Below are 22,093 nucleotides of genomic sequence, written 5' to 3'. Positions count from 1 at the left end.
ATCACTACATGAAAATATTCAATTCTGAACTGTTTCCATGGGAATATCGGGGCTTGCACATCATTGTGGAGAAACATCTGTCCTGATTTGGGATTTCACCAATGTACCTTAGCTTTACTTGCTTAACGTTGGTTGAGATTTTACAGTCAAAAGCCCTCAGGCAAATTAAACTAGCCATGTACACCCTCGGGGAAATGAGACTTTAGTTACATGCCTGTTACCAATTGATGCCAACTAGAAGAACTTTATGATATTAATGAATGTCTATAATTAAAAAACAGTTAATTAAAGTGAGTCAACCAGTCTATTGGAAATCTCATACTATTTTTTGAACCTCGCTTTCTAATGTAATTGTATTTCAAGATGTCTGAGAATCACTTAGCAATTACTTAGTGCATTTTGCAAGGACTGAGCAGAGTTCTACTGATTTTGACAGCAGAATAGTGGTTCAATTCCCAAGTAGAGTTGAGAAATTTCTCTCTTAAAAAACTCAGCTAAATTTTTCACTTAAGCCCATTTCCTAAAATTTGCACATGATAATATATTTGCAGGATAAAGAGTACTTGTATAGTGCACTCATTTTCTTTTATTTCCAGTTTTGAATGGTCTTCTAGATGCAGATGCTGTTTTAAATATCTCCTTAGGAAATAAGGTATCCATTATCTTATAACACAATCCCGTTAAGGACAAGTAAGTGCTAAGAACAGGCGAGCTGCTTGCATAAATTGCCACCATGCACTACCAGCTATATCCCATGCTCACAACATCAAAGGCCAGTGCTAAGGACCGTTAGCTGCACTGACAGTTCTTACTGTGAGCTCTGCACTTTTATGCTGTACTGAGAGCTTCCACTTTCTGGAATCAGGTGATTTTTTAATGTTAAAAGCTCTGATTCTAACTAGAAGAGTATTTCTAGCTCATACAGTGGTAAAAAGGTTGAAAAGAGCTCCCAAGAGCAACTTCAAAGTCATCAAAAACCTGAAATAAAATAAGAGAAGCCCCATTCAAATTAGGTTCCTGATGTACAAAGTATAGGACTGGCTAGTGCAGTTCGCTTGCCTAAAGCCACAGGCTAATAAAAGTTAGACTCTGTCACAGTTTAGAAAAGGGTAGATCAGTAGTCTTAGTACAAAGTTAAGTAAATCTGGAGCCCTACAATTTTATTGCTCTTAAGTGAAATTATTTGATGTTATTTTGGTTTTTTCTTTAGTCAGGGGAATCTTGCCTGGTGTTTTCCGCTTTTTAAATATCATCTTAAAATGTAGGACTAATTCTGGCACCAAGATAACACAGACATTATAGTCAGGTGCTAGCCCACCTTATCACTCTGCAGCTAAATATGGACTGTCTCGAGATTTTCTGTACTGTTTGGCTCACTGGACATACCTGAGATACTCTGACACCAGAGGAGAAAATTAACCACAATTCTCCCAGGCTGATGCTTGCTCAGGTAAACTCAGAGATCCTTAACTGAACTCAGAGAAACGTCTGCAGTTTACAATCTGAGGTCAGCTACAGAGAGGGGCTTGGCAAGGGACCAGAAGGTGCATATAAGAGTGGAAGTGTAATTTTGAGCAGCACTTTCACAATAAAGTGTGAACAGGAATCTCCTCTGCCCATATCTAATGATAATCAAGCTAATGAATTTTGAAATAGCTGCATTTTCAAGACTTAGTTAAGCAATTCGCAAGTAACCTATGTGAATTTAACACATAAAAATAATTAAACGTGCTATGGAACAGATGCTGCACAAACAACAGCAATCAAATGATTCACACTTAGCAGACCTTACCTAGCAGTTAGTTTATAGCATCTCTGTGTCTGAAAGAGAAAAGCAGACGGCATGTATATAATATCAAAACACAGCACACCTGACTCTCATCATTTAAGAAAAATCAATAATTTTAATCCATTTTCATCTTGTTTGACCCTTTCATTCATGATAGATTTTACTTTTATATATGTATGTATGCAGACATACGTACATACCCCCTTAGCATTTTCATCAAAATCTGTTCTCCAAATTATTATTTTGTATTGCATCTCAACAGCACACTGGTAAAAAAAAAAAAAAAAATCTAAATGCAGACAACTCAGAGTCGGGTTTTATCATGGCTTAGGTGCACTTGCATGTGGAAAGGCACAACCATGTGCCCATTGAAAGCTCTCATGATTATTCATTCAGGCTCATCAACTGTAAGCCAAAAGAGCAATCTGGTGATTTTAGATATATATATTCATGTAGACTGTTCATGGATCGTGTGGCAAATATCTATATATATATATCTATGAATTGTTCATACACTTGTGCATTCTGGACACTGGCTTGTTACCAAGGTATGTCATCAAGGTATGTTCATTTTATGTACTGGTTACCCTCCAGGTACTGCAGTGATAAAAAATAAGTATTTATAATAACAATTACCCAAAGTTTGAAGTATCTAACCCATTTTCTACCTTGCCTAGGTAAGGAGTGAGCAAGCTAGAAAGAAGCCAGTGAACTACCCTAATAATCAGAGGGAACCATAAATAAAAAAGAAGCTGAAAGCGCAAAGAACAACAAAAGGGAGCTGATTTACATGAAACTTTAAGCTTCACTTAATGCACACAGCTCCTGAGGAAGTTTCAGGGCCAAATTCAGCAGTGACACAAGTGATGGTGTAAGTTAGATATGTGTCAATCACAAAAAGAGTGTCAACCGGGAGAACTGGCAACATTCTTTAGTAGCACTTTCATGGGGTGATTTGATGATGGATGGTTGTGTGATCTAAATTGTAATTTATGCACTGTGGCAACTGAAGTGGAGGTTGGCAGCACAGAGAGTAGATGACAAGGGTGAAAAAATAAAACAGGCTTTCACCTTTAGTGACAATATCCCCATCCTTCCAGAAAAGACACTTGGGGGTATTGCAGCCTGCGTTTACCAGGGCTGAACACAATAATCATGGAGTCATTCACAGGTACCAATGACAAATATTTTGCTGATATACTAAATAATCTTTGACGCTTACTTCCTTTTCCTGATTGATGTTACCTGAATTGGCTCAATTGCATTTCAAGGAGGGCATGAATCTAAATGTGAATTTCAAAAATTTAACTAAAATCTTATTATTCTCTCCTTTCCCATGTTTTGACTTCATGACTTAACATTGAGTGTGACTACCTGCCCACCACTTGAGCTCATCTCTTGAGCATGTATTAAAGATCACAAGAACACAAACAGCAGCAGCTCTTTTGTTCTACAAGGCTCTTGCTGTAAGAGGAATGTCTCTGACACAGCCTTATGTAAACCCGTTTTAGTTGACACAGGAAGAGATGTATAAGCCAGATCTGTCAGAGTTGAAGAGACAGAGAGCCACCAGTAATTCTCACCATTAGTGATCCTTTGTAGAGTTGCCAAAATTCTCCCATAAAGCTTCTTTCTGGGCAGAAAATTGATTTTTTCCCAGAAATCGATGTTTTTGTTAAAGGAATATTGGATTGGGATTTTTTTTTCCCCCTGGTTATTTGAAGTTTTCATTGAAACACTGTATACTTCAATTCCTAAAGTTTTTTGTTGACCGTTTTTTTAATCTCAGGCACAATATAAATCAGAATCAAAGCAGTTTGATACAGAAATGCTGCTGTGATACCTGATTCCTGATCAGGCACATTTTATGACCTTATTGACCTGCACAGACTGACTTTCCTAATGAGATCAGGCTTTCTATGATGCACGTGGGCCAGAGCCATTCCCAGGCAGTTCTGCCATGGTTCCAGACAAAGAGAAGCTATGGTGCATCATGTGGTCTGCTCAGAAAGTCAAGACCTCAAAATAGATGAACGCCTGAGCTATAAACATAGCACAGGACACTGGGATCTTTCTGAGGTTTGAAATTGCATTATTTAGCTTTCTGATGAAGAGTTTTCCTCAGCAAAAGTCGCTCCATTTTTCAACCAGCCCTGAGCCTTCATTTTTGACACTGATTTTCCTGCATTTTCTCCTCTGTAGACCTAACTCATAAGCTGGAAAACCTGGGCAGGCATATGGGAGGATGGAGCAATTGTGGCAGGGGACAGAGAATTTGTCTTTTGTTTTCTGTGAGCAAGAACAAAAGGCACAACATTTTCTGCTTTGCACTATGTGTTTCAGCTGACTGTGATGTGGTAAGTGTGCCAATGTTTTTGGTTTTTATCATTTCAGTGCTGCCATTTTACTTTCTAGAAAAGAGTGCCTAGGCTATCAGACTGAAGCCTTTTTATGTTGTATTTAAATCCATAATAAACAACATTTAAACATTAATGTTGCTGCTAAATTGAACCATAACTTAGAAAAGCTGCTTCTTAAATCAGTCTTTTGCAATGCACAAGTGTACCAGAAACACTTTGCTCTCAGTACCACTCCTCTAAGTTCAGATAAATCATTTAATGAACACACAAAATGTGTGATTGAGAAATTAAAGTGAAAATGTAGAAAATTTACTAAAATAAGAAAATAGAGAGTAAAATTTAATAAAATTATTCAGCACTAATCTGACAATGAAGAATGATAGAAAGTTTTTAAAACATTTTAGAATATTTCTAAACATTTTGAAAAGTAATTTTTAAACATTGTTTAACACCATAACACCATACAATTTTTTCCTTACATACATTATTAAATTAAAGATGGATATGCACATTTATGAACTATCTTTCATCTGAAGATAGGAGGTACTTGGCACATTCTATGATCTGTTTACAGAGAACTAATCAGCAGCAACAACCAAGGTGAAAGTGGATGATTATTAAGTGCAGTCAAGTAATGGCTTGTAAGTCTTCAGGACAATGACAAAGGCCTTAGCTGTCCTCAGTGACTTTGGGAAATCAAAAGTGATGCTGCATGAACTTGCCAGGCCAGAGACACTCACAGTCTTACACAGTGTCCAGATAGAAGATCTCTCTCTTTTCATTTGGAGTATTTAATATGCAAAATTCCTTCAAACCATCATTCTGAATTTTCATCTATGACATACGTTCAGCAAATAGAAAAAATTAAAAAGTAATGAGGAGAGTTCCCAACTGCTTTGAGAAGATTCCACATATGTGCTAATTAGCGATTCTGTCTGAAAATATTCCCTGAAAGCTGTATGGGTAGTGCAGCCTGGGATAAATAATGCAAATGCCCCATGGCACTGTCACAAACACCACAATCAGTGCTGTTTGCGATTTCAGTGAGACTCTCCAAGTTCTGCACCTGAGACTAAAATATTAATGAAGTAAAACTGTAGTAAACAAACCTCCAGTCCCATTCCCCCACCCGCAGTCAACATACACACACTCACACACCCTGTACCCACTGACTTTCTGGCACAGAATAAAAAGTATTTTAGGAAAATGAGTGTTGACTTGTGAATGTTTCCTTTGTACATAACACTGCTTCTTCCCCCAGTTGCTACACCAAGCATGTCTTCATCACTGGACTAGCACCTACATACATCTTTGATGACAGAAGTGGAAGGAGCATTGCTGCACGATAATAATACCAACAGGTTCATTGTAACCGGGACTCACCCACAGGCATGGATGAAAAGAAAACCTGACAAACAAGTGTTTGCACCCATTTCCCATTCCCTCACAATACAGATGCACCGCTGTGCTGCACAACATGAGAGCTAGCAGAAAGTTCCTATTGCAGGCAACAGGCAAAACCCAGACATACCAATACCAATGCCTGCCTTGACACCTGAGCTGGGGAGTGATCTGGCACCCCAGGTGGTCCCAGGCCTGGCACTAAGTGTCCAAAATGCCATACCATAAGTTCAGGCTGCCCACAAAGACTGTCTGCACTTGCAACAGACTATGGCAGGACCTGCCTAGGTACAACTCCCTGGTCATGTAAAGGGCAGTAAAGATACAGAGATACCTCTGTCATGCTGTCCCCTTGGCTAAGCAGGAAAATCTTCAGGTCTGAGTTATCCTTTAATATAAACTTTCTTTTATTACATAGCCATCCTGGAAAGTAGTATTGGTCTCTGGAAAACCTAATTCTGCTGACTTTCAGTGCCAATCAAAAAAAGCACCTAAGCACTGTTATCTAGCTATCTAGCTGTGTAGTGGGCTGCCACCGACTCCTGAAGGAAGTTAAGTCTTTAATCTACTTAGATGATTTGGAAAATATCCCTCAGTTAAGTGCCTCAGCCACATCTGAAATAGGAGCTAAGGTTTCAAAGTTGCAGAGAGGCTTTAAAGAACTTCATGTGGCATTCTTCTGGCCACACAGATGCATCTCTAGAGTTAAATTTTGCTCTTCTACAAATACATTTTCTCTGCTAAATGAAACGTAGCTATTTCAGGTGCATGGCCAGAGTGAAATGCAAAGTGAATTTCAACTCCTAGTGACAGTTGAACTATTGTTCAAGTTACAAATACCCATTAACTATTCCACTCATATTTTAGTATACAGTTTCATATTGCAAATCATTCCTTCTGAGATTACAGAGACCGCAGGTTCCTGAAGTCTGTTTTATGACATTTCAGCCCTGTTGTCCTAGTCCAGTGTTACAGTACCTGCCCACACAATTCACCATCAGAAACTAGTCTATAAATGTCAGTCCATGAACACTACCCAGTAAAGCCAGTGGAAAACAGAAATTCTTCCTAGTTTGATAAATGCGGGATCAATAGCACTATTAAAGGAGTCTCTAGATGTACAGAAATCTATTCAGAAGTTGAAGATTTGAGACAGAGTTCGCAGTGATCTCAGACTACACCCAGAGTCAGTCCTCAGACCTCATTTTGCCATGAGATCTGTAACTGCAAAGCAGTTTGGTGTATTTGTCCATGTTTACCCAAACTCCTTCCCCACTGCCTGCCCTTGAGAAGTGGCTATCCATCTGGAGCTTGAGGATCCTGGGACACACAGCAGATTGAAAATAACATAATATTTCCTTGATTACTGCTAATTCACTCCATAAATCAGGATGCATCATCCAAAGTTACATTTGTCTACCCCAGGAGCATTAGTGCCTGAAGTGTAGCCTATCCTCCAGTAACTATTTTAGGAACACTTGAAATTCCCCTCAAAAAAGCCAAAGTGTGGCCTAGACTAGACCAACACAATGACAAATGAAATATTACAGTGGTTTGAGATGTGCTAATGAAGTCTATGTTTATCAGACGGTTCTCACCTGCCATCAGCTTTCCTCTACCACTGTTTTGCTCCTGCTTTTCCCTCTCCCTTAAGCACCTCCTGGATGCCTCCCAGCCCAAACTATGACTGCAAAATATCCCTGTTGTATAGCTGGCTTCTTAACCTCATTTACATTCTTCCTTCAAGCTACCTCCACCACTATGCCCTCAAATTACCACCATCTTTTAATGAGAAGGATGCTATGCATACCCATTTTATTGTTATTGTATTCTCTCAGCCCAGCTGCCTTCCACCCATAGCTCCTGCCTGTTATGCAGATTGTGAGCTCTCTGGGGTGCCAACTGCTCTCTTCCTTGCCTGTCTCCACAGTGTGTACCACGAAGGAGCCCTGATCCTGGATTGGGGTCCCATAACACAAACAACTAGATAAAAGAATAATTTGTTAGCCTGGATTGCAAATCTTCTTCTGCAAGAAAAAATAATTTCCCCAGGCTGTCAGAGGCACTTTCATGTGTCAGTATCGTAGCTCTCTTCTGGTGATGACAATGGTACATCCAATTTTCTGGCACAAAGGGGAATGTTTGCTGAGCTGATGTGAGCTCTGCGTGTTGCTGTTCTACATCTAGCTGTGCCATGAAGAACTGAACAGCTTGTAGGGAAGGGACGTGCTGTTGGGAAGGCAGATTTCTGTGGGATGTTGTTTTTAGTGTGGGGTGAACTCAGGGGGCAGCCTTTGATGGGATTTTTCCTGTATATGATCTCCTTCCTTTCAAGGAATGTGATATTGGGCTAGTGTTTTGATTTTGTACCTCATAATGTTGAAGGGAGAGACCGTGCAAAGTTTGTTTGCCCATATTTATTATTAATGACAAATCTGCACACTGGGTTACATCTACTGAAGTGAAATCAACACTGCAGGTTTATATCTACATTCAGAATTCATACAAAGAATATTATATTATCAATAGGTATATGATCTGTCTTCTACCTGTCTAGAGCAGTCTCAAAAATATTTCCAAATGCTGTACCTTTTTTTTCAGGTCCCTCCCTGGGTAATTGAATCCAACTATTAGCAGCCTGGTACTAAAGTTTTTGTCCCATAAGGATTTAATTTCCTGGTACAAAAAAAGGTCAGCTCAGCCAGCAAGAATCATTGCTCTATACTGTCAGTACCTCACATAAGTGGTTTAAAATACTCCAGTGTCTGACCATAAATACATTTTCAAGCAGGACATAACCAATGTCATCTCCTTCTTCTCCAGAAAAATATAACCATTTCCACTCAACAAATAACACAAAGATGTACTTATCTATTGCCAGGCATATCTACATAATGTTTGACAAATAATTTATTCTTCATTTGAGGTTCCACTTTTGTTAACTTGACATGCTATGTACTTAACTTTATCATTTTTAATTGAAATTATGAATGTCAAGCATCCATAGCCTCAATATAAAATCCCGGTTTTCTTTCTCAGAGAATGGTTTTTTAGTGTCACTTCCACTTCTGATCCAAATCTATAAATAATAGTCGCTATTTTGTCTTCTACATTAGGATATTCAAATAAAAAAAAAGGACTGACATTTTCTAAATGTTTAAAAATACGGTATTATCCTGAATCCACCCTGGCAATCTAGCTAAATTTCTCAGTAAAACCACAGTGAAAGAAGTAATTAATTTAGCTTTGTGGAGGAAAAATACTGCATTACCTACAGGGGAAAGAAAAGTTTGAGCAACTCTGAAAAATGAAAGGAAAATGGAAGTGGTTTAGACTCATCATCTCAAGTATTCTGTCATTGAAAGCCATGAGACTCTGTGCGGCTGACATCTGTCATACAGGTGATTCTACCTGCCTTAATAGTTTGTCCCAACTTTACACATAAAAACCTTCCCAGTCAGGACCAGGACAGTTGCCCCATCAAATCAAAATCTTTAGGTCATTTTCCATCTATTAACTGGGATGTGGTCATTCGATTGGTTATTTTAAAAACAAATTTATTAGAAATATTCAAGCTTTTGTTATTGTGTAGTACATCAACTCTGCCTATACTATTTCCTTAGTCTCTAAATTGAGTGATAACATAAATAATCTGTGAATTTCTGTATATATTCTCTTTTTTATAGAAAGGGGCTCACAGTTTACATTGTAGCTTTTCTAGTTCACAAGATTTTGCTTAAACAAAATTTCATTTCATTATTTAGACAATGCTTTAATTCTGTGCTTCAGTTTCAAATGCTCCTGCTCCACTCTATTGGTTCTTCCCTAGTTACTTAATGATCATTAGACCTTTTAAACTGAAGATGCCATATAGAAATTAGACTGCACTTTTCTTAATTCAATTGAAATTTTCAATTTTTGAAATTTCAATTTAATTTGAAAGAATAGCAAATGGATCAGTCATTGATTTAAAACCTGCCCAATATTTAAGACACATCTGCACGCCTGGCTCAAAGCAGGCTGCACAGCCAATTGCAAAAGGAGATGGAGCTCCTAAAAAATGGTGCAGCTCATTTTGCTCTGGGTTCACTCAGCTTCACACAATGGCATACTGCAGGTCCTGTAGTCTTCAGTTCCTTTCAGTTTGAGTGAATTCTCACTGATGGCTCATTAGAGCAATTTTGTATTCCAAACATCGGAGAGGTACTGCAGATCTCACTCCACCATTTGCCCAGAACTCTCACCAGTTTGCATTTGTTTGAAAATTAGGCTAAAATTCAAAGAGAAAAATCAATGCTGGACATGCTTCACAGTGTAGCAACACAACCTCGGAGATGGCAGTGACAAAAGCTGGCATAATGTGAAACTCAACGGCCCAGGTGTCACCCTGTCTACCCATATTGTCATCTTGTCACCCTGACAGTGATGTGGTCATGAGTGAGGATCCCCCTTATAACCTCTTGAACAAGCCTTACCTCCCTACTGCAGCAGTGGGAAGCTGGGGACAGACCTATTTATTGCCTAGAGGACTGCTTTCTTAGAGGACACCAGCTTACATGACCGGTGAGAAGACACTCTGTAAATACTTTGTCCTTCCTCTCCTGCTGCCTCAGCTGCAATGTCCCCTTGCCCAGGACAATGCTGTCTGATGGGCCTTGTCCTCTTGCTCAGCCCTCTCACTCACACTGACCACAGTGTAGGGAAGGAACAGGGAGCACTGTGGGCACAGCAAGCTCCCTGGGGGAGTGCCCAGAGTTTGTGGGGACCCCTTGGCTGAGTAGAAAAAATGCAGAGGGACAGACCATTTCTCAGGGCTGCAATTACTCACAGGAGGTGCCGAAATGAGATGATGAATGTTAATGCTTGGACTAGCTGGGAAATGGCAACCTCTCTGCGTAAATGTGGGTCTATTAGAGAGGGAGCCCCCTTTGGGGACTGCAGCAGGGGAGGCAGGGGAGAAGAAAGGGAGCTGAACTTTCAAAGTGGGAGGTTGAGCTGTGGCCTGTATTTTCTTCTCTACCCACACTGCAATGCTTATTTGCTGCTGGGGCTTATTAATTTTTCACTTATGCCACGCTAAAAATAGTTAATTATTGAAAATGCATATCCGTCTGATGGTGAAAGGCTGTCTCTTCCAAACAGGTGACTGGTTCAGATAACCCCAGAAGGCACTTCTGGGTCTTCTACAGCCTTGATCAAAATTTCTTTTTTAATTTGAAAAGAAGAGAGGTGATTAAAACTGAAAATTATGATAAGTCTAATGAAAGCTTCCTCCCTCCTTCCCTAAGAGCCGGAGTAATGGGTTGAGGTTTCTTTCTTTTCTCTTTCTTTCTTCCTTTCTTCCTTCCTTTCTATCTATCTTTCTTCCTTCCTTCTTTCTTTCCTTCTTTCTTTCTTTCTCTTTCTTTCCTTCTCTTTCTTCCTTCCTTCCTTCTTTCTTTCCTTCTTTCTTTCTTCCTACCTTCCTTCTTTCTTTCTTTCTTTCTCTTTCTTTTTCTTTCTTTCTTCTTTCTTTCTTTCCTTTCTTTTTTTCGTTCTTTCCTTTCTTTTTTTTCGTTCTTTCCTTTCTTTTTTTTCTTTCCCTTTTTTTTCTCCAAAAGAATGTTTCAATGTTTTATGCATACATCATGCTGGTCCTTTGATTTTTAAAAAAAATCAGATATAGAGATTGTGCTGTAACAATAGAGTGAATGTGTGTGGATAACATTACTCACAGTGCTGGTGAGAGTTCAAAGGCTGGAATGTCCAGACTAAATACACAGCAGAAAGATCAGTTCTTTAACATTTCAATTAGACAGAAACATGAAACAACAGGCTAGTGACTTCAGCTTCTCGAAATTAAACAGTTTGACACTGCACAGAGTGCACATTGAAATTCACTGTGCCTCCACAGCTTAAATCTCCTCCTACTGAAATAGTGGCAGGAGTCATTCCTCAAACATAAGAGTTGCTTTATAATCTAGTAGGTCCTATCCTTACCTGGAGGAGGGGATTATCCTTCACATGGCAAAATCTGGATCAAGAGCCTCTTTGGAAGAAGCAGTTCCCCAAGGATCCTGCTGTGCTGGGGAAATGCTGGGGACCAGCTTGTCCTGTACAAGTTGTGAGATAAGCAGAAGGAGAGACAAGGCCACACAGGGAAAAAGTCCTGACTCCTTCTCTCTATTGCTGTCCACCCTGTGGCACTTACTGGCTCTGTTACAGGTTGGGCATGGCCACACCTGGACAGCAGATGACCTGGTGCAGGGAGCAGTGTGTGCTCACACCTGCCCAGTCTACTCATGTCCTCTCCTCCTGTCCCCTTTCCCACCCTGGTAGTCACCTGGGCCCATGAGGATCAGGAAACAAGGCAGGGTTTCCACTATGGTGGCCATGTAGCCTTCCACAGGGGAAGGAAACTAGCACAGAGAATCACCTGAGTGGGATAGATCTTCCTGTCTGCCCTCAGTTTTTATTCAGTTCTTACTGCAATCCTTTTCCTACAGCAAGACTGCCCAAGTAGCACAGGAACGCAACCCCCATGGACAATGTGCAGGATTTGACTCTCTGTGCAAAAGAATCCCTCACCCATCTCCAATTACAGGGTTGTCAGCTCACACCTCCATACCTGCCACCCCAGCTTTGACCATAGTGTCATAGAATAGCATCACCACCTTAATAAGAAAAAAGCTTAAATTTTTTGTCTAAGAAATCAGAGGGAAATCTACAACCTCCAAGTCCACAATATAGCTGTGTTACTAATTAAAAGTCCACTGTGTGTGTCTCAGGAGTAATTGCCAATAAAGCTTCTGCACTGTGTCAGCTCACTTTCACATACTCTTCTGACATGTTTGCAGTGGCAACTGAAACATTATAGTTCCCTGAGAAAATATTTCTCTTATAAGGTATACACACAAACATGCACCATCTGATAATTGCTATCACGTTGGAAGAAAGATCATGGAGTTTGCAAGAGGAACAGTGATAGAAAGAGAATATATTTTTGCTTTAAAAGAAAGGTGTCTAGAGATAAGTCAGTTACCTCAGGAGAATTAGTTATCAATTACTATAATTACTATTTTATAAGTCCTACTCTTGGACCTGCAGTCTTTGTCCTTAAGAGTTGCCATCTCAGCATAAACCAGGAGATGACAGATAACTACAATGAGAAGGGCAATAAAAAGCAGGTGGAGGAACAACACTAGCCATCTTAATAAGCCAGATTTTAGCTCTCCGTAAGTCTTGAAGGTATTCTGTAAACATCACAAAAAGGAGTTTTGAGAATGAAGAAGAGCAAAGAGAAGGCACTGAGATGTGTAAAGGGAGTTCATTCCCCTTTATGAGGCATAACAGGAGAGAAAGAAGAAAGTTACTTGCTTCAAAAACTAAATGTTTTAAAAACCAGACAACGGAAACTGACAAATCTCATCTCCTTTCTTTATGCAAGTTCATGAGTCCATCCAAGTTCTTGAAGGTGTATTGGTCATTCATCATCTAGAGAAACCACAAACAGCTGCACAGATGGTTCACACGTTACTTTAGGCATTCACTGTTTTTCAGCATCTATGCTTAGTAACCCCAGCTTGGGGTCATTATTTTGGCTCCCAAACGTGTTGAACAAGAGAACTGTCTAATGACAAATAGTGACAAATGAATGTCAAACAACTCTTTTTTTCACAGGACTATGAGAATTTACCTTTGCCAAATCTTCATTTTCTCTTTTCAGTAGCCTCCCAGGAAGAACAAAAGAAATTTGAGGGTGTGGTTGTAGAGCTTCACAAGGGAGCTAAGTCAAGCTTTTAGGCAAGTGGTATCATTTTAGGCTTTGCAGTTTTCCCCAAAGCTAATAAATGGGCAGGCACATAACTCCATGCAGGAGCCAGTGCTCACAGAAGACCCATCCATCAGTTCCTACTGTGGATTTTGTTTCTAGAGGCTCAATTGTCCTCCGGATCTAGTGTAGACCTATTTCTCCATATGAACCTGTTCCCAAAGAACATCACTGCCACATACACCAAGAAAATCTAAAGAGGACTCTGACAAATTAGGACAAGATTAAAAAGGAAAAGGAGATTTTTGTTAATGATTCCCAAATGATAGCCCAAGTGGTCTGACTATCCAAGTATATTACCTCTTCACCTATTGTATGACACTCCAACCTGACGGAAAGACTAAACAAACAGGGGTAGGAAGGCTTAATTTCCCCATGCTGACACCAAAATACCAGCTATTATTCACAGTATTATGTCAGCACCCCACTTCTGTTTCCTCTTCGGGAGGAACCAGAGATAATAACGTTGTCTTAACTATTCTACCAGGTACCATTAAGATGAATTGGTTTTCCAGTCATGCAAATCACTAACCACTACATTTTATCATGGCATTCTCCTACTCTCCAAATTCTGAGTCCTATGCTCTGTCAGACTGTCTCCTAAACCTCTCACCTCTTTCTGCTATGAAGGTAACTCATCCTAATAGCATGGTAAAATGAAAAGTCAAGTTCAGCTATAATGCTCCTACAGAAAGTAACAACTGTTGAAACAAAAATGGAACCAGAGCTAATTCAACATTTAGAAGTAACCACACTTCAGTTTCACGCTCTCACATATTTCACTCTCTCTTGTCATCCATATCAGACAGATACCTAACTATATTTGCCAGAGTACTCTTATGTGCTGCATAGCCCATGCTATAGTCAAAGCCATCTGCTCAGACATATTCTCCTGAAGAACTGAGACTTGAGAATGTGAATAGACAATTAAAAGCATTTATGTGAGCAAAACATGCTTTTAAACCTGACCCTTCACAAAACTACTGAGACAAGGATCGGGGTGAGATATTGTCTTGGATTTCCTATTTTAAAAGAAGCCAAGTTTGGATCCCATCACACCACGCTTATTTCTAACAAGACCTACTCTGATCATTCACACCAGCTTGTTGGCTACTAGTGTTCACTTCATACAGCATTGGCTTCACTTGGACTATGCGCAATACTAAAAGCATCCATCCCCCAGAATAGTTTCAGTTAGCACTGCAGGTCAAGAAGTGGGCACAAAGAGGAGAGTTTATGGAAGCCAAGGCACTCCATTTTTCAGATCTAGATCTTCTTGTGCAAAAATTAAGGGACCACACAAGGGCACATGTGAAGTCCTGGAATTTAAATCTAATCTTCTCAGATGCCCCACTACAACCTAGTGAGACACATTAATGGGAACAAATGTGTTCAGTCTGGTAGCACTCTCATGCAAGTAGAAATGTTAGTTTCACAGGAATAATTAATAGCCCTCTTCTGCCACTGAGCTAAACAAGGACAAAAGAAAAAGAACACAGTGAGATGAAAAAAAGATCCAAGATAGATGCAAAAGACAGAAACATGAGCTTGAAAATTACAGATTTCTTCCTAACATTGAAGAAAAGACAGAGAGCACCTAAACAGAGAGTATGTCATGAAATCAGTCTACAGAGAATTTTGATCAACCAAGAAGGAAAATGCAGAGGGAAAGCCAAGAACAACAACCTGTAAAGTACCTAGAAATTCAAAACCAAAAGACTGGACTTTTCTAGATGTCCAGGTTGAGACAGAACCAAACAGCAAAAGAAGAGAGAAACATAAAATATTACTGAGCAATGCCTTCAGTTAGCCATCTGCTGTCAGCAGTCTAACAAAGAACTGACTTACTCAGCTCCATGATGGGTGTGAAATTCATTGCATAAAGTTTTCCATACATACATGCCCTCCTCTCCCCCATTCAGAGCTCATCTAAAACAAATCAATGAGGTCCATTCTCCCTTTACAACTAATAGGTTCCCCCAGTCCCACAGCATCCTGTTCCCCACCACACAAGTGCCAGGCTGGTAAGTGCCCAGTTTGACAAAAAGCAAGAGGAGGTGAGTGCTTCAGGGTAAGCCAGTGCTCCAAAGACTCCACACCAGTTCTAATAGCCAGGTTATAAACTTCTGAAAAATACGAGTTCATGATGAAAATACTAACATACCAAATCCTATAATACTCACATTTACAGTAAAAAGCTTTATATTATCTCATAAAAATAAATTAAACACATCAGCTATCATATAACCATAGGGATTTCTTCTTGTTTTTTTCCTTAGATCACTGTTTTGCATACAGAAGAAAGGGATGATTTTTGGTTTATCTTACAGCTTAATGTTTTTCTCTTCTTTTTTTGCACAGACTTTTGCTGTGATGCCTGTAATCCAGCTCTCAGGCTACATAGTTTCTCCTGATATACTGTGATCAAGTCTCAACTGGTTTCTTCACATATATCTTTTTAGATAAAGCCTGTGCAGGAGGGAGAAGATAGAAATAGAGTTGCCACAAGCCTTGGATTTGGTTACTTTATCTTGCACCCTACTCCACTTCGCTGAAGGACGTCAGTTGTCCTGAGGTCTCCATGGCCTGGACATTTTTTTCCATTTTTTTCTCCTCCGTTCCTCCTACCAGCAGGAATCATAACTGTGTGAGCAGCAACTGCCAAAAGGCAGCAATTCATAATCAGCAGAGTGATTACAAAGGAGCCAGCAGCAATGCTGAAGTTTACAGCACTTCCTGCACACAAAACTACGTGGTAAAAATATTTGCAGCAGAGAGTAAACATACTTAATGGGCTCCAATTTAATTTCTTTTTTATAATCCTGTACTGAAAGTATATAGTGCCTGGAAAAAGTGTTATGCTGACAGCATAGACGATTCAGGCACTCTGCTTAGCTGCACAGCACATGTGGTGTGGACACCCAGAGGTGCCCCATCTGTGTGCCCAGGTTGCACTGGGCATTGCCTAAGGATGACCTTGTAAGGCTGCCAGCCTGACCCCTGGGAATGCCCTGTCACACTGGTTACCCATGGCATATTTGAATTATTGAAAAAGAAACATGAGCAATATGATACCACTGAAAAGTTTCAGTGATTTTCCAACCCTTTTTTAAACAGACTGCATTTCCAGATCTCAGGCACAGAGGATGTTCGCCGTATGGAGCTTCACATGTGCAAGAGTCAATGTGTTTTTCTCCTATCTTCCCTGAACTTCCTTGTAGATCCAAGACCCAGTGAAAATTCACAGAATCACAGAATTACAGAATCATTCAGGCTGGAAAAGACCTCAAATATTATCAAGTCCGACATTTGACCAACCTCCACCTTCTCAACTAAACCATAGCACCAAGTGCCATGTCCAGTTATTTCTTGAACACCTACAGTGCTGGTGACTCCATCACCTCCCTGGGCAGTCCATTCCAATGCTTAACAACCCATTCCCAACTAGGCTGGTTCCAGTGCAGATCAGCTACTGGGACAAGTAACAAGTTACAGAAGGCTTAAAACCTTTGAGTGATCTGGTATGATTAGAGGGAGAAAGTCAGCTCATCCTCCATATCCTCTGCCCAATCCAGTCTTTAGTCTGAATACATCAGGAACTACTGGCACTGACAAGTTCCAGTCAGTGGAGAACCATGGAGAAGATACATGACTTTCCATCACTGATTTTATTAAGTGTACCCTTCTCCACTCTTTTACCAGCTGCAAAAATGGGGCACATAGAATGAGACTCAAAAAACCCAAAACAACAAAACAACCCAAACCAACTAAACAGAAAAAAAAATCAAAGCCCCATTGCTTTATAAGGGAATGGAAAAAAGAGATATAAAAGGGAAAAAACAAAACTTGTCAAACTCTCAGTAAGAGAGATATACCTTCATTTTTCACATATGAAAAAATATGTTTTTTTCAGATGGGCTGCAAGAGATTCCCTGTCTTTTTAGCTCCTTGAGTGAAAAGACTGCAAACTTTCTCTTTTTAAACAAAGGTCTTTACCACAGTAGGTCTGCTTTTCTAGGAAATCAAGAAATTTATACTTTTATTCTCATGTGATAAACATGGATCTGTTTAAATACTGACTGAGACTGTGAGTTGAATTCATTATGGCCTCATTAATTGTTCAGAGCTGTCTTGCCATTACAGACAGGGACCTGGTGAAGAGAGATTCTTAGACTGTGGAGCAGTCTGGGTCTTATTTTCCCTAAAGCAATGTGGAGGGATCGGGTGATTCTTTCATCAAGTCTTGTAAATACAGAAGCCTTCAAAATAGTTTTTTGCATTTAGTACTCAGGAAAAAATGGCCTCGTCCTTGGAAGGTGACAGGAATGATGCACGGTCCACCTCAGTTTCCCTGAGAATAGAGGAAAGAGATAAGAAAACCATCAGTGTGATAAGGAAAATGTGGAGTTTCGTGATGTAGAAAAGAGGATTGATACATCCTGGATTTTTTATTGCCGGTAGTCCCCATTGCTGGGGGCAAAATATCACCTCTGAAAAGCTGACCTGTATACTAGAGGACACTGCTAGAGATCACAGTGGCTGTCACTCCCCGGGAGTTGGTCCTAGGGAGAAGTCACAAGCTGAATTGCCATCCTAAATGTCCCATAAGCTTTAGTTTTGCAATCTGAGATGTTCAGTGTATAATGCCTCCTGTTGTATCACCTGTTGCTGGACATGTAGCTTCAGCAGTGGACTTAAAGTACACCACAGGATAATTTCACCTTCCACAACTTTGAAGGAAAATAAAACCACAGAAGAAAAAATTACTTGAATAAAATGAGGAGAAAAAATACTTGGATAAAATGTTTGAAGCAAAGCATCCACTGTGTGAGGATTCACTCAAGAAAAGGAGTTTCTGATGCAATGAACAGGGCATTGGAAGCACTTTACCTCTCAAAGTAAGGTACCTGAAAAGAATTGAATGTGATAGACATGGCATAGTATACTGTATGGGTATTGCAAGAGGCACAAGTCTCTAGTTTTCAATGTTTTCAGAGGATATATGTCTGGAATGGGAATGTGAATGTGGATATGTGTTGAAGGAGAGCTTAGATTTTTAATTTTGACTCCAACTTTCATGAAGTTGAGACGCCTACAGATGAGAAAGACATTTGCAGGATCAGACCACTATGGTTTGTATAAATCTTTTTACCAGTTTCTCACTGCTTTATGTTTGTGCTCACAGACTGTTACTACCTAATGAAAAAAGCATGAGGACTAATTTCTTCTATTGTTGAACACTGTATGCCATCTTCAAAACATGATCCCGATTTGTCTCAGAAACATCCTGACCTGGGGATATTTCAAATGCATCAGCCATAGAATGAGCCTCATGACTGGTGTCAGGGCAAAAAGCACTGGATAACTCATGAGGTGTTGACAATAACTCATGGTAACCCGGATGATGTCCTGAGTTGTTTCTTTGAATGGCTCACAGCTTCCAGCAGCTGCCTAAAGGAGAAATTGACTGTGTTTTCATTTCCCTCACTAGAGAGAGCTCTGCAGAGGGGACAGGAATGAGGCAAATGATAAAGGGGGAAAAAACCCAACAATAACAAAAAAAAATTTCTAAGCCACACTGCAGAAGAATAGCATCTGTTCAAGAACTTCTCAGACTGCATTGTCCAATCTGAACCCCTTGCAAAGATCCAAACCTGCAATGTTGTGAAGATAAATACTGTGCAGACAGACCCAACGACACCAGAAGAATATGGTTCAGAATGCCTTCATCATCTCTCCAGGTAAGTTTTTAAACAACTACTTTTGTTACATGCTTTAATAAAGATGCGGAAAAGGAAAAGCAGCATCACAGGACATACATATTTTTATTTCTGAGATACTGCCTGAGAGGAATTTAAAGATCTAAATGAAGGGATTCCAGAAAATTATAAATTATGATTCACATCACAACCTCTAGCAGTCACAGTTAAAGGTGATAAGAAGTTCATTAAGGAGTGTCCACTTTTAAGATATGAGAGAAGTTGAATTCTCATATAGGGTTATTTCTTCAGTTCACACCTGTCATCTGTGGTGAAATAAATAGAGAAAGCTGGGAGCTGGTGTTTTGGAGCAGGAAGAGGAGAAAAATTGCTCCATTTGAAAATTTCTATGTTCTTTGGCCTAATACCTAAAACAGCAGTCATGACATGCTGCATAACTTTTTTCCTAAATGAGGGAAGGGATAGTAGAAATGTCCTAACCTACAGCACTCCTGTTCTGGCCGTATACACACCTTTCCACAACGCTCCGCTGCCTAGACGGTAATGGGATAGAGGGAACTAGAAAGAGGATAAAGGTAGTCATTACAACAAAATATGAACATTCTTTAAAGTTAAGTGTCTGCACTTAGGAGAAAAAAAAGTCTTGGGTTTCAAAGAAGTTATTACAAGATTTTTAAACTGCATACATTAATACCAAGAAACTGTCATGCTGAAGATGTTCTTCAAATTTCTTTGGGAAGATTTTATGCTGCATTTGACAGATATTATTATATGTATGTATATTTGTGTTCTGTACAAAAATTCCCATGCTGTGGTGTTGTGCTACAAGAGCTTGTGAAAATGTGGTGGAATGGTGAACACTAATCCATCATCTCCCAATGGACTACTCAGAAGTCCATTTATTTATGACAAGGTAAAATAATTTTGCTGTTTTCTAGTTAGTAGCAAAAAAAAAAAAAAAGAAGGCACACATTTTTAAAAATGACAAATTAGATGTCCGAGGGAGAAAATTTTTTAAAAATTACTTATTTTTCCCTCAGAGTTAGATGTTTGTCTTCTCAAAAGCAAACCCTTAAGTTTTTGTAAGGGATTCAAATCAGATGTCTTTCAATATGTAGGACATAAAATTCAGACAACTGAGGTCAGTTTCATTCTGTTACCTCTTCAGTAACATTTTTCTTAGAGAAAGGAAAAATCAAACTAATTTACACTGAACTACACCATTATTATTTTTCAGTAGGAACATGTAAAATCAGAGACAACTGCACCAAAGACACAAAGTTTGTATCCCCTAAGAAACAAACAAACAAACAAAAGATAAAGCTAAACTCTACTACAATAACTATGAGCACAGAATTTTCTTCATCATGAGATTCTATTACCATATTCACTATTTGCCTTTTGGCTCAGATTGTTTTCTTTAAATTTCCTAAAACCAAAAAACTTTCCAAACTTCTTATTTGTTCTGGCAATTAACTTCACCCTATTTATTTTCTTTGAATTTATAAACCTAAGGTAAAAAGACCTTGGAGAGGCAGATTTTGTTTTCCAGGGTCTTTTGAAGGTTACAGTAGTAAATTGCAGATTCTAAACTAATATGCATATAAGAAAGTAACAGAACTTGAAAAGTGGCACACTTAAAAATATTAGCAGCTAAGGACATAATAAAAATTAATAATGAAAAAGGCACAAGTTGTGATGCTTCCTCAAGGCTGGTTTTCTGATTTCAGAAGCAGCCAATATTCAGTGCTCTGGAGAGCAGGGCAATTCATCTATTTCTACAATACTTTGCTAGAAAGCAAATGTTGGCCTGACCCCAGCTGGCGATTAGGTTATACTGAGGAGTTTGAGGATTGATAGCCCTTGTCATTTTAAATTAGCACTAAATGTAGTTGAGGATGTTATTCTTATTTGGGTAAATATTGAATTCTTTTTGCAAATCATCTATATTAAGGTATTTGTCTCATAAAATAGATTGAAGTCCACTATTAAACTGTGTGCAGTATGAAAAATAGCACATGTAATTCATTTTTACAAGTGTTGCCTTTAACTTTCATCAGTAAGAGCTCTTGACAGGTCATTCAAGATTTTCCAAGCCTCTATCAATTCCTATCTTTTTATTTCTTTCCCTTTCCATACAAAACACCAAGACTTCTGATCTAACATCAGAAAATGACAAAAAGCATTCATCTGGTTTGTGTTTGAGTCTATAGCATCCCTCACAGAATTTTCTCTTTTGTTGAAAGATATATTGTTATTTTACACTTCTCAAAAATAAATTATGACAAATATAATATAGACATAAATGTTTCTCCAAAATGCATCAATCCACTTGATCTTCCTTGTGCATATTAAATACACTGAAAAAACTTCTTCACATGGTGTGCAAAAGGGGATTGTCAGCATTTTCCAGCTATCAGCCTTGTTTTATTTAAGTTTCAACTTATTTGAACAACTATAAAGAACCATATTTCTCTTCATCAGCTCGGTCATATCACCCCAGCATGGGTAATGCATTAGGAAAGCTTCTGTCCAGTTGTGCTAAGTGCAAAAATCATGACCCTAGGAATGAGATAATTCTTTTCCCAGGGGATGACAAGCACCCGTTAGAGATTTTGTGGGCACATTTTCTGTGGCTAGAGTGTCCCCAGTTCACCCTCCACTACTTGTCCAGAATGTCTTTCCTAGCAAAATAAAAGGAAGTATATCACTTTACTGTGACTGATCACATTAGCATTTAGCTTTTGCTCTAATACAATCCTGGAGAAAATGCTTAATTTTAAGCACTAGAGTAATCTCATTGATCTTAGCAGAGGTATTTGTATGCTTAGAAGAAAGTATTTATGTAAGTGTTTTGTGGAATTTTGACAATAATGGGCAGGCACTGAGGCATTAGATGATGTAGATTAAATATATAAGACTCTCATCTTCCACCAACTTCCTTCTTTTGCAGACAATTTAAAATTTTGTGACTGATGCACTGAAAATGGGAAAATGCAATGAGGAAAATGTC

The sequence above is a fragment of the Manacus vitellinus genome, unplaced genomic scaffold (genome assembly GCF_001715985.3).
Source record: "Manacus vitellinus isolate BGI_N305 unplaced genomic scaffold, ASM171598v3 scaffold_1_pilon, whole genome shotgun sequence".
Classification (NCBI taxonomy): domain Eukaryota; kingdom Metazoa; phylum Chordata; class Aves; order Passeriformes; family Pipridae; genus Manacus; species Manacus vitellinus.
The sequence above is the reverse complement of the archived record's forward strand: the minus strand, read 5'-3'. Positions refer to the sequence as shown.